The 14,478-nt window shown below is 42.4% G+C and overlaps 1 long non-coding RNA gene across 1 annotated transcript; it reads right to left on the reverse strand.

Moving 5' to 3' along the window:
• Positions 1-7,226: 7,226 nt before the first annotated feature.
• LOC310828730 lies at positions 7,227-9,220 on the reverse strand. The gene is made up of 2 exons (XR_014557096.1): positions 9,065-9,220; positions 7,227-8,491 (listed from the first exon to the last, which is right to left on the reverse strand). It is a non-coding gene; the product is annotated as an uncharacterized lncRNA (long non-coding RNA).
• Positions 9,221-14,478: the final 5,258 nt, after the last annotated feature.

The following is a 14,478-nucleotide window of genomic DNA, read 5'->3' on the forward strand; positions in this document are numbered from 1 at the left end:
TGGTTTATCTAAGTTGTGTCGACCTGCTTGAACTGCTATGAATCTAGTAGCACTGCCTTCAGTCTCTTCACAATACCACATTTTCCCAGTCCATGCAGGCATAGAAGGATAATCCCACACAAGAATAATCTAGGTTCACATGTTAAACATAGGTATCACATATCTGAAATAATAGTTAAAAATCAAGATTTTTGTTTTTAAGCATGTGGTTGAATCTTAGGTGACTTGGAGTAGTTTAAGCACAGATGTTTGCTGTAGTTTCATTTTAAAATTTGGATGAATTCTGTCCCATGAAAGTCAATCCTAGAGTTAATATCCTGTACCTCTAATGGTGCCTTTGATGCTAGAAATGTATGCATGGCCAGTGGCAAATATTGTTGGACAAGACAGAAACTTGCCAAACTTGAAAAGCACACAAAATCTTAAACAAGTTAAGACTTGAATTTTCTATCATACATGGGTGAATTAATGCAGGTTATGTGACAGTATTTCACAGCTAAAAATATAGCTTATATCCAAACCAGTCATTCTCAGACCCACTGAAATCTGTAGACTAAAGTTACTTAAGACTACTAATACCAGTGGTTCTTCCTGTGTATGATTTAGCAAACCTTGACTACACCTTGTTCTTTAATTGCAGTGAAAACACTGAGTAACAGTTTTGGATGCAATGCTAAACCAAATCATGGTTTAACCCTGTGAGGCAGCAGTGGGACATGGGCTAGAGAGCTGTAGCTGCACCTCTGTTCCAAGAACCCTTGGTTCAGAACTGGGTCTAAATGTTAAAACTAAGCAGATGGTGGCAAATTAAATCTGAAAACACTATGGGTTAGAAGGGGAAAACAAGATATTGTATTGGTTCCTCTAAAGCCTGGGGCAGATTTTATTCCATGTATACAGCAACTTACTGTGAAATTCATGTTCATATTTAGTAGTAGAAGCTGAAAGACACTTCCCAGGTTAAAAACAAAAGCCCACCTGACATCACAGCGATTCTTGGATTTGTGGCGTACATTCAAACATTTAGAAACTAGGCAAATAACAGGTGTAGAGATTGAATATTGTCCATACCCTATATGAAAAGGCAAACTACTTTTCAGAATGCTAAAGCTTTATGTTGCCATAACATGGGTAGTAGGCTTTTGAAAATAAAAATATCCGCTAGAGGGCAGTCTCTCACCATCAAGTAGAGAAAATTTCCATGTTATTGACACATAATTGTTAAACTGTTAAATACAGAGCAAGGTAACAACTATTAAATAAACTTGCTCTATCACAGTTCCTAGGGCAGTTTTCATATAAAAAAATAAAATGGGGATTACACAATAAAAATCAGTCCTTGGGAGGGGGTCGCAAAGATGGGGTGTTCTTGGTAGGTGTGCCTAACTCTGAACCTCCCTTCCTTTTACCAAGGTGAGGGGGCGCAGAGAGAAAGGGAGACCTAAAGGGCTCTGGAAGCCCATCCTGATTCCTTCGCAGGTTCGTTTGGGAAAAACCACCAAGTTGTTTACACCTTCAAAGGTTAAGCACTGTTACTTAGATGCTCAAAACAAATAAGAGGCAGTGTAGCTGCATTTAAAATTTGTGCAGTATGTTTCCTATGACCAGTTCCAGACAGCAATCCAGCTGCAGTATTCTGAACAGTGCTAAAGAGAGTGACAAACTTTGCAAAAGTCCACTTTAGGGAAATAAAATTAAAGGATAATGTTAACATAATAAAGAGAATGTAAATGGTACCTTGTTTGCTTTAAATGACCGATAGATTCCTGGAAGGTTTCCCAAACTACTTATGGAAGAAGAGGACTGCAGACAACTAATGGCTTTGTCCTTTAGGAACAAGGTAGGTCTTGGTTGTACGATGCATAGTTGGACAGTTCCTAGCAAGTACAGTTGTACCTTGGTTTTTAAACGCCTTGGGAGCCGGACAATTTGGCTCCTGAATGATCGAAAACCGGAAGTGATTGTTCCGGTTTTCAAACGTTCTTTGGAACCCGAACGTCTGACGCAGCTTCTGCGGCTTCCGATTGGCTGCAGGAGTTTCCTTGGTTCCCGAACATTTTGGAAGTCGACTTCCAAGGTACCACTATATTGCTTAGGAGTACCCAGAGGCCAAAAAGATGAGTTATTAGGCATTGTTATGGCATTCACCCTTGTAGATGGGAATTTGGCATTGCACCAGTGCTAAGAATTTTTATTTCTTTTGACTGATGTGGATGGCTGGAGGAGTCTGAATAACTTAAAATTGGTATGCTAATCTACAGGTGGAGTGGTTTTGGGTGGTACAGTTTTCCTTGGGAGTGCTACCATTTTATAATACAAGAGAAATTCCACGTGAGTGCTGTCACAAGGTGAAAAATCCATACTGAATATTTTCTTTGCAAACTTCTTTCATAGCAAATAGCTCAAAGGTGCTTTTGCCATATCACTAGCAGCTTGATGTTGACTCGCACCGGATATGTGCAGTTCTGGTGCATGTATAGAGAGGAGAAAAAAACTACAGATCAAAGGAAGAGGAAAACCATTTAGTTCACCCACTTACACTTGGTAGGATTTAAGATCTATCTAAGAGAGGGATAGCTGACATGGTGGCATGACCAATGCCTCGGCGACTGGGGGGGGGGGTGCATTCTAGTCCAACCATATGCCAGCTGTTATATTTTCTTGTGATATCTTATTGCTATAATACCCTAGGAAAACATGATGCCAGGACCTCAAGTGCTAGCAGCACTCACACACACAAAAAAGTAGCTGGCAATCAAGTATTCTATACAGTGGTTCCTCAGGTTAAGTACTTAATTTGTTCCGGAGGTCCGTTCTTAACCTGAAACTGTTCTTAATCTGAAGCACCACTTCAGCTAATGGGGCCTCCTGCTGCTGCCACGCTGCCGGAGCACGATTTCTGTTCTCATCCTGAAGCAAAGTTCTTAACCCGAGGTACTATTTCTGGGTTAGCGGAGTCTGTAACCTGAAGCGTATGTAACCCGAGGTACCACTGTATTAGCAAGAACACTGATATTTATCTCCAGTTAGTCAATTACTCCCAATACTTGCATAGTCCTATTTTTACTGCTTGCATATTTCAGGGCTCAAATTTCAAATTGTTCAACTTTTTATCTTTCTATTCATATTTCGTTGATTCTACTACACAAGTGACATGTAGGTCAGAATATATTTGGCAAGAAAATAGCTAAATGGCTCAGAGCCATGTTCTGCAACCCACAAAATAAGCTTTGGGGAAACTGCAAGAAATGAGTGTGACATTATCTTGAAACATGACCATCTATAGCACAGATTCAGAGCCAAGATCAGTGTTTGAGGGCTCTGCTTCTTGAGAGAGTTCCACGCAAATGCAAATGTTAAGCCTTGCATTTGTTATGGGCGTTTGATCAATAGGGGCAAGGCCAAACAGATTCATCAACAGTATGCAGTGAGCCACAAGGAAGTATAGAGATGGTCCTGATTTGTTCAGCTGGTGCCGTCCTGCCAGATCTGAGCAGAGGAAGTGGCAGAATGAAGGGGGCGGGGGTTTGTATTTTGTTTTCCCCCCAATAGGCTTTTGCAGAACATTCTGCTGCAAGTGTGTTGAAAGTGTCAGCAGTGACAGGGAATGTGCGAAAGGAGAGAGGCAGCTTTTACAAAGCAGTAAGTGAACCATCCACAAAAGGGTCAAAAGCGAAGGAGGAGGATGTTTGTGAGAGAGAAAGAAGACAGCAATTGGAACGTAAGAGTGGATGATTTCACACAAGAGAAAGGGTGTTAAAAGATGTACGAAAAAGGTGGGGTTTTTTAAAGGAGAAAAAAACCCATGTTAAAGAGCTAAGGGTGGGGAAATCTTGACAGGTTTCTTTAAAAAAAAATTGTATCATCTGTTCAATACTCCCTTCTTGCCTTCACCTACCTTGTGCAAATCGCTAACAGGAAATTAGTGTACAGTGGTACCTCAGGTTAAGTATTTAATTCGTTCTGGAGGTCCGTTTTTAACCTGAAACTGTTCTTAACCTGAAGCACCACTTTAGCTAATGGGGCCTCCTGCTGCTGCTGCGCCACCGGAGCATGATTTCTGTTCTCATCCTGAAGCAAAGTTCTTAACCTGAAGCACTATTTCTGGGTTAGCGGAGTCTGTAACCTGAAGCGTATGTAACCTGAAGTGTATGTAACCCGAGGTACCACTGTATTCCTATTACAAACATTTACACTTTCCACGCTAATTTAGAAAAGGAAAGGGGTGTTGTATGGGTGGGAAAGTTACTAATTTGCCTCCTGTGATGGACTGCAACTGGAGTGCATGAAGCGTGTGCATTTCCCTTCTCTCTCGAATGGAAGAAGGGGGAAATCAGAAAATTCAGCAACCGATGAAGAGGTTTGTTCTTAACCGCCTAAGTGAAAGTAGTTGGTAGGCAGGAAAACACAATATAAGCTGTGTATTTGAAATACATTGAGTTTTTACTTTCTGCTGTCATTAGCTGCTGGGGAAGGGACAGTTCTCGTACAGTTCGGCCCATAGATCTGTGCGATGTGGGGATTTTTCACAACAGTGGTGGATGCTTCCGCAGTGCTGGCTCCACGCAGTTCAATGACCCGAATGTCACAACTCCACAGGAGCTGTGTGTCCCCAAAAACATATCGAGGGGAATCGCCATGTAGAAGTCTGATACAGGGACAAAGGTCCCAAATTAGTAAGAAGTTTTTACTTTCTTGGGCTCCATGATCACTGCAGGTGGTGACAGCAGTCACAAAATTAAAAGACGCCTGCTTCTTGGGAGAAAAGCAATGACAAACCTAGACAGCATCTTAAAAAGCAGAGACATCACCTTGGCAATAAAGGTCTGTATAGTTAAAGCCATGGTTTTCCCAGTAATGATGTATGGAAGTGAGAGCTGGACCATAAAGAAGGCTGATCGCCGAAGAATTGATGCTTTTGAATTATGGTGCTGGAGGAGACTCTTGAGAGTCCCATGGACTGTAAGAAGATCAAATCTCTTCATTCTGAAGGAAATCAGCCCTGAGTGCTCACTGGAAGGACAGATCCTGAAGCTGAGGCTCCAAAACTTTGGCCACCTCATAAGAAGAGAAGACTCCCTGGAAAAGACCCTGATGTTGGGAAAGATGAAGGGCACAAGGAGAAGGGGACAACAGAGGACAAGATGGTTGGACAGTGTTCTCGAAGCTACCAGCATGAATTTGACCAAACTGCGGGAGGCAGTGGAAGACAGGAGTGCCTGGCATGCTCTGGTCTATGGGGTCACGAAGAGTCGGACACAACTAAACAACAACAAATGATGCTAAGAGGTATTCTCACTAGGTAAATGCAGGTCACATTCGCACCATGCTTTTAAAACACTATGGTAGTACTTTAAAGAGGCATCACTACCCCCAAATAATTCTGGGAGCTAGATTTTTTCCAAGAGTGTTGAGAGTTGTTAGTTGGACGCCCCTCTCCCTGATCCACAATTCTCAGAGTTCCCTGTTTACCTCTTTGAGGGGAATTGGGACCTCCTTGAGAATCTATACATCCCAAGATTTATTTTTTTTTTGGGGGGGAGAAAACACGAGGGCCACAGTTTCCCAACCTCTGCTGTACACCATGGACAGCAGGCATGTTTAGCTCTAGTTAATGCATGAAGGGGTTAAGACCATAGAGTAAGCAGTACTGGCAGACATAACTAGATCAACAACCCCTCACTTGGGGGAGTTTGGGAAGGGTTCCCAAAGCCTTTCCTTATTCTCTTCCAGCAGAAGGGATGTCAGAGCTTAGACCGCATGGTTTTCTTAAGCCATCTTTGTGTTTCTGTACAAATAATTTAGAAACTCTTACCTTTAAAAAACTAAGTTAAAATGCCTGTCTCTTCTTGCTGCTGTGTAGAACAGCATATGAATGTGACCTTTGAAGAGAGTTTGTTTGTAAACCATTTTAAGCTTTAAAAGGGGGGGGGACAGGCAGTATGCCCCATTGAACATGGCTAGCCTCTCCTTAGAAGTAAAAATCCCTAGGATGGCTCTGCAAATCTACGCCTTAAAGTGGCACAAGGTAAAGGTAAAGGGACCCCTGACCATTAGGTCCAGTTGTGGCCGACTCTGGGGTTGTGGCGCTCATCTTGCTTTATTGGCCAAGGGAGCTGGCGTACAGCTTCCGGGTCATGTGGCCAGCATGACTAAGCCGCTTCTGGCGAACCAGAGCAGCACACGGAAACGCCGTTTACCTTCCCGCCGGAGCGGTACCTATTTATCTACTTGCACTTTGATGTGCTTTTGAACTGCTAGGTAGGCAGGAGCTGGGACTGAGCAATGGGAGCTCACCCCGTCACGGGGATTCGAACCGCCGACCTTCTGATCAGACTCCGCTGCAATAACTGGCCACGCCTCTGGTATTTCATTTACACGGACTGTCGGATCCTGTGTTTATACGGACTGCTCATTTGCGCATTTGTGTTCACTCTCACATCCTGCACTTGTTAAGCGGTTTCAGCTTGGACATTTGATTTGCTAATATGGATCTTTTTTTAAAAAAAAACACAAAAAACAAAAATGAAAGGTCAACTTTTGGGGAGCTTAGCCCGCCTCTGCCATTCGCCTTTCTTCTCATCACCAAAGGGAATAGGATTGCTTCCTCTCTGTGCCAGACAAACACTAGATGTCAGCAGAGGGAAATAAACCAGCTGCTTCTCCAAAATCTTTTTCTGTTGTGTTGTGCTGCTCTTGAATTCCCTCTATCCCAAATGCATCATTGGTATGGGTGGAAAATTATGAACGGCACTGGCGAGAGTCAAAATGAAAGGGTGCAGGCTTAAGAAAACCAAAGTACAGTGGTACCTTGGTTTTAGAACAGCTTAGTTTATGAACAACTTGGAAATAGAATGCTGCAAATCCAGAAGTAGGTGTCCTGTTTGTAAATTGAGTCCCCCAGTGCTAATCAGAGGCTTCCTGTTGAGTCTGTTGAGTCCCAAGCACCCACACAACAACAGAGAGGTGATATTTGGAGCTTTTGTTTTTGCTATTTTATTTTTTTTGCATTTTTTGTGTGTGGCTTTTTCATATATTTTTTTACTGTGACTTGTTCTTTGTTTTATGGGACTGACCTCTGACTTTGGCTTGTGACTTCGCTTTTGTGACTTGTTTTTGTGACTGTGTGGAACCCAGTCCAGCAACTGGTTGATTGTGTGACTGCAGAAATGGATAAAAGCCCCCCATCCAAACAATGACTATCATCTGTGCACGTAAGAAAAATAAATTAATTTTTATCATCTACAATACTGCCTTATTTATTTTATAGTATAGTACATTGATTATTGCTTTCATTTTATGGATCAATGGTCTCGTTAGATAGTAAAATTCATGTTAAAATGCTGTTTTAGGGGTTGTTTTTAAAAGTCTGGAACAGATTAATCCATTTTGCATTACTTTCTATGGGAAAGCTTGCCTTGGTTTTAGAACGCTTTGGTTCTGGAACAGACTTCTGGAACGGATTAAGTTTGGGAACCAAGGTACCACTGTACAGAGAAGCTATAAAAGGAGATGGTTTGGAAGTCATGGGGAAAACCTGGGTGTTACCTGTGAATCTATACAATACACTTGCATGATATGAGGGATTTGGCACTTACCTCTCCTAGCTGCATAAAATAGGGTGTGTGTTGCGGGGTCAGTTTCACTGAAATTAATGAGAAGTGTTACAAAAGCACAGGCGTTCTTGAAGAATGATCTGCAGGATTCCAAATAATAATAATGCTTTTTTCCAAGAGCTCAGAATGCTTCCCCATTTCCCATTTGAACCTCACAACATCCCTGGGAAGTAGGCTAGGCTGAGAGAGAGATCACCCAGCAAACGTCATCACTTTAGTGGAGGTATGAATGTTGCTCTCTCTGGTTTAAGTCCAACACTCTACCTAAGTTGGTCCCCTGATGTTGAAAGCACTGGAATCCTGCCAGGAAAAAGTGGGGCAGCCCTCCTTACGTTTCAGATCCCCAATATAATACTGGATAATGAGAAGGTGCAATAGGCAGAATTGAGGAAAGGGTTGCAGCTCAATGATACAGCTCTATATAAGACAGATTCCTATCTTTCTGGGTATCAGAAACGTGTCATTTTAGCTTGTTTGTTTGCCAAAGTTCCTCTGTAGTGGAAATTAATCAGCCAACACAGATATGGGGAACCTGCACGTTTGTCCAATGATGCGCTATTTTTGGCCTGAAGTTGTTGTCCATATCAAGTTTTTGTGTGCGCGTGAAATCCTTGACATTTGCAGATGCACACCACATTTAAAACCATATTTTAAACCATATTTCCCCTTGCATAGGCGTTAATGACAGGACAGTAAACATGGATTTTGAAAGCTCTTGTGGTCGCTAAGAGACTTCAGTACTGGAAGGATAAACATCCACTGCCTATCACACAATGGTCTGAGGAACACCCTGCTCTGGTGACATTTGGACATAAGTCTTATAGACATCAGTTTTGTGTGGATACCTCTTGGGAAATATGAGGGCTTATAATAACCTATTTGTTGTTTTTTAGTCGTTTAGTCGTGTCTCACTCTTCGTGATCCCCTGGACCAGAGCACGCCAGGCACTCCTGTCTTCCACTGCCTCCCACAGTTTCCTCAAACTCATGCTGGTAGCTTCGAGAACACTGTCCAACCATCTGGTCCTCTGTCGTCCCCTTCTCCTTGTGCCCTCAATCTTCCCAACATCAGGGTCTTTTCCAGGGAGTCTTCTCTTCTCATGAGGTGGCCAAAGTATTGGAGCCTCAGCTTCAGGATCTGTCCTTCCAGTGAGCACTCAGGGCTGATTTCCTTAAGAATGGATAGGTTTGATCTTCTTGCTGTCCATGGGACTCTCAAGAGTCTCCTCCAGCACCATAATTCAAAAGCATCAATTCTTCGGCGATCAGCCTTTTTTATGGTCCAGCTCTCACTTCCATACATCATTACTGGGAAAACCATGGCTTTAACTATACGGACCTTTGTTGGCAAGGTGATGTCTCTACTTTATATAATATATATGTATAATATATATATATATATAATATAATATATAATTTAATTATATATATATATATATATATAATAACCTATATGTTTAATTTAATATGAATGTACTGATGGTTCTTATATCCTTAATGTGGGCTGGTGGTTGTGGTTATTCAAGACTGTGAGCTCTTAATGAAATCTGTGAAGCACCTTCTCCTGATCTTCTCCTCTGCTTTTTTCTAGTTTAGGTCTTTTTGTTGTCTTCTGATGCAATAACTAAACGGGCCAGCCCAAAAAGGTAAGGAGCCAGGCACTTTTTCTCCCTTCCCCAGGCACTGGAGGGCAGAATGTGCCGTGTTCACTCCTTTGAGACACCTTCCTTGACATTTTATTGGTTTGTCATGAAGTCAGCACTGCAGAGACTGAGACAATCCTGGTATGTCCAGGAACCAAAAACAAACAAGATGTCTGCAATCCAATTGTTGTTCACTGCCACCTTTAAACTTAAGCAACTGAAGACGTGAAGCTTCTCCCCACTCTTCATTTCCATTCAAGGAAAAGCTTCATCTTCATTTCTTCATGCAAAGCTGCTGCTAAAAAGTGCAGGAGCAGGGTCAGTAAAAAAAGTAGAGAAGAGTTGGCAACCCTATTTCTGCTGCCACAAACATGCTTCAAGTTGCAAATGCCGCCTCTGTATCTCAGTAAATAGTACGAAACCTTTCTTGCGTATGTTTTGAGCCCACTCACGCCCCAGTTCCCTCAAACAAGCTGTGGCAGGGGTGAAATTCAGTTCTAAATGTGTTTACTTGTAAGCCCCACACAGTTCAAATGGGACTTTGAAATTAGCGTGCATGGGAGCACAGCCTTATAGCTACCAAGACATTTGCTGGTACATTCTTGTTGCACACTCCTCTTGGTAACAGCCGTTGGGTCAGTTCTGCCAGCCCTGCTCTTTCCCCCTATTCCATTGGCAGTGCATGTATTTGGGGAGGGGGCACACACGAATGTAGAACAGAATGTCCATCTTTTCGTCTGAGGAATGTTGGAGGGTATTGTGAGATGTGAAACTCATAGCAGTCAAGTAGAAGCAGAAGGAAGTCAACAATATAAAACACATTAAGAGATTCAACTCATACTAAAGGCTACAAAATACAAGCAATACTAATATAGGTTTGAATCATATCAAATAGTACCTATAAGGTGATAGGTACCGAGATTTGTTTAAGTTTAAGTTATCATGTTGGTATAGTGTTCTTGATTATTGTCTTTTCTTTTTGCTTCTTTTTTCTTTTTTATGTATGTAGTTTATGTACATAAATGTGTATTTTTTTCTTTTCTTTTTGTATTGGTTATTAATTAATGTTTTTGTTAACTATGTATTTAAATATGTTTTTGCTAAAAAATAATATGCATGGATGTTATGGATGCAATAAGTTAGGTACAGATTTCGACATGAACAGGAAGCATTCAAGCTATTTTGGGAGTAATAAACAAGGCTTTAGAAAAGGAAACCATCTCTCCTTGTTGTCAACATTCAGACTAGACCCGCTTAAAATAATGGACACAACCAACTGAGGACTATTAATTTCAATGACTCTACTCTGAGTAGAACTTAGTTGAACACAATCCAAGACTTCAGACTAATGCCTAAAGGTTTAGAATATGTCTGATGTTTTAAAGTTTTGTATAAGGAAAAAATAGTTTTTCAATAACATGTTTAATATGTCTTAATGATCTGATTAACAAGTCAAATTATATTAAAAGTATTTTTAATATATTACTGTACATATATTTTAAGTATACAGGTATGTATCCCATCCTGGAAAATATTTAATAAAATGAAGAAGAAGCTGTCTGAACCCATAAAAGTGTGTGAGAGAATATGAAGAAAAGTGTTACCAGCCCACAAGAGGTCCCTCTTTTTCATCTGTAAAATGGATAATATGGAGAATATATAAAATAAGCTATAGCTAAAAAGAGCCTTCCAAAGCAACAAAAATGTATTTTCAATTTGCATATAATCAGGATTCTGCACTTCAGAAAAATCTTACATTTTATTTCATAAACATAGGCATCTGCTGCTAATTAAAGCTGCAGCATATAATTACACCCTTTCTTATTAGTAGATATGGAGTCTGACAGTTGCTTAGATACAAAATAAGCAACTACAGATTGTCTCCTGCACTTTAAAAAGCACAGGGAGTTTGAACAACAGGATTTTAAAGTTCTGTATTATCTTCAGTAAATGTGCCTTGGGGAGGGGAAGGATGTTAATCTCATTGGTGGTATGTAATTTTAGAAGTCATGGCATTAAGTTACCGCCTCCTCTGTCTACCCCATAAAATACCCTTGCAAAGAGAGATAAGTGATCATTGTCCTCTAGAGAAGCACTAAACAAGAGAAAGAGCATTGCATGGTATTGTATAAGTAGTCAATGTTTTTCCAGGACCAAATGTCCTCACATTCTTATAGATCCTATAATACCACATTCCTCCTTGCTTTTGAAACCAAACACACACAACTTCACTTTTACCTAAACAAAGAGTGCCATGAAACAGTAGAGGTTAAAACTGGGTGTGGTCCAGCAAAATTGCCTGCACGTATGTTTCAGTTAAGTAAGTTGAATTCAAACTTGAGAATAAATACCGAGCTCCTTCAGTTTCAATGCAAGTTTGGAGAGTTGCAACTTTTGCTGGATCGTAGAGATTGGCTCGAATCTCACAAGGGCACATGAGGAAACAGCCTATTGTGTGCCTGGCTGATGTGTTTCTGTTTATGTATTCCCATCAAGTTGAAGTCCCTTAACCTACACCTAAAACTTAATGAGGAAGATGCTGGGCAGACCTGACTGGGGAAGACGTTTCATAAAGCTTCCAAAGGCATGATCTGAAGGTCCATGGTGCATCAGTCCTGATGAAGCTAGGAAGGTCTGATTATGGTCATTGCATGGACGAGAAACCATTTAGGAACTTCCCAGCATGCCAGCTTCAGCTGCATGATGCAAGAAACCATGTATGTTGCGTGACGCCTAACGACATAATGGTTTGCCCACAACTAATGGCTGGTTTGGACCCATAATGTTCAGGCCAACCATGCCACTGGAAAGGGCATTACTTTCAGAAGGGGCAGGGCCGGCCCTATGATGAGGCAGAATGAGGCATCTGCCTCAGGTGACAGATGCTGAGATGCAGGGACTTGCCAGAGCTGTGAGTGTTCCCTGCCCTGTGCCCCCTGCACTAGCCCAATGCCCTCAAGTACAGTGGAATACCCTTTTTTCCACCAGTACTGGAGTAGAATTCAACTACCAGTCCCATCAGCTTCCATATGTGTCATGGTGAAGGGCACCATCTTGCCCATTGCCTCAGGCAGCAAAATGTCCTAAGCCTGGTGGAGCCGATTGCCCCGAGAGAAGAACTCTTAATTTTCGCAATCTAATAGCTTTTGGTTCCCCACTTCTTGTCTTCTCAAGATGACATGTAACTGCATCATCACGACAGTGCAGCTGCTTGTGGGCGATGGGCATTGCGTGTAATTAAGGAAGCATGTTGCTTTTGCCCAATGCAAGCCAGGTCCATCTCACCCCACTAATAAACTTTTCCCTTTCCCTCATTCGGTTAATAAGCTTTTGCTTTCCTCGCTCACGGGAGCCTGAAATTCAGCAGCGACACCTCCGAGCACAGAGCCCTTGTTATTAAACTGCAGGGGATGCAATCAGAGAAGTTAATGCCTTGGTAATTCTCCTGATCCATGCTGTTATCTTCCAAAATCTTTTGAGAGGATGCTACCTGCCTGAGGAGCACTGTGTGCCGTGGTTATTCCACCTCGCAAAGCACCTTTGAGACTTGGAATGTTTAGGTATAACTCTATTATTATGTATTTCGAGATGAGTTAAAGAGGAGCCATTCCCGCTTTGTGAAAGAATCAGGAAAGGGAAACTTGGAAAGGATCAGTTTTGTGTTCTGCACCAACTGCACACAGATGAGCTTGGCATGGCCAGTAGGGGATGCTGTCTGAGCATCTTCCTCTCTCTCTTGAATAATGGAGAATAATGTCTTTCTCTCCTCCGCTGGAGAAGCTAAGGAAAGCCTTCCTTCCTAGGCTGGATATGTCCGTTTAAGCAAAACAGAGGACAATGTTTTAGGAAGACGCCAAAGACAAAAGGCAAGGAGAAATGATTTAATATGTCCTCTTGCCAGAACAGTTTTTGGAAGCTCTTCCTGTGGAATTCAACTGAATGTTCACATGTCAACTGCGGCACGTAAGGTGATTAGATATAATTTTTGTCAATCAGTTTGACACATCTCTCTCTCTCTCCCCCCCCCATCTTTCTGCGACAAGGAATGGTGCGTGAGCTGCTCAGCAAGGCAGTTGAGCGCCGTGAAGTGAATCATAAGTAAACGTGGGATCAGGGTAGAAGTTGCTGCAGCACCTCACATCTTTGTGGTTCCAGAACATGGGCCAGGGTGCAGGAACAGCAGCTGCGCAGAGGTGGAAGTGAGTTAACAATGGCCGCAGCTATTTTATTTAGGGTGCTTATCTCCTGCTGAGAGGCTTACAAAAAATTCTCACAATAATAATTATAATCCCAGCGACTGGATTGCTCAAGTGGTGCCTTCATGTTTGCTCTTCTTCGATTTTGTTCCCTGAGGTGAAGGAGGAGGAATCAGTAGCTGGATCTCATTCAGTCCATGATGGAGGTAGGTCTTCTTCTGTGGATACCTGCCAGTTGCCAGGCAACAGTTGCTGCTGAGCTGAGGTCCTCTGGAACAAGGCAGTGGGGCTGTTCCTGGTCACAGCTCACAGAGTCTGCTGTGGCAAAGGACAAGGATCCAGGTGCAGGACGTCCTGATCACTGGCCAATACCACCATCTCAACCTACAGGGATAATGTTGCCATGAGCAGCGGGACTCATAGGCCCAACATGACGTCAATTCTGTGACCTGCGTGCATTGTACGGATGCAAACTTCTGAGTTGGGTCGGGTCGCTGAAGTGATACCCCAAGATTACATATGGGGTACATATACCCACTGGGAAACCGGGAGCCCAGCCCCACTTTTTTTCTGCTGTGGACCTGGCAGCCCAGTAATTCCAGCACAATTTAGATTGTGTGGTATGCCTTAAGCTCTTTCTCCAGCTCCCAGTAGAAGCTTACCTTCTGTTTGTGTGACTGGTCTGGAGAACACCCAAAGGATTTTGAAATCTCAGTTACTGAGGGTCCCCAGATGGGCCTTCCTACTATTTTTAACTCTCAAAGAGGCATTGCGTTGCCGAAAAGGGAGACTCCTGTGACAGACTGGGACCCTTTTAAGGCTCCCTCAAAGCTGCAGAACAGTGGGGAATAAGACTCTCTCACAAAAGTTACTTATTTACTGAACCAAAGAGTGTGTGTGGGGGGGGGGTGGGTGGGGGGGAAGAAGCCGCTCTAGGGGTTGAGGATCTAGACTTCGGGTGGGGAACCTTTTTTCTTTAAGGGCTGTTTTCTCTCGGGGTAGTTTGCCAGGAGTGTGTAAGGCC

This window comes from Podarcis gaigeae (genome assembly GCF_964106915.1).
Source record: "Podarcis gaigeae genome assembly, chromosome: 12".
NCBI lineage: Eukaryota > Metazoa > Chordata > Lepidosauria > Squamata > Lacertidae > Podarcis > Podarcis gaigeae.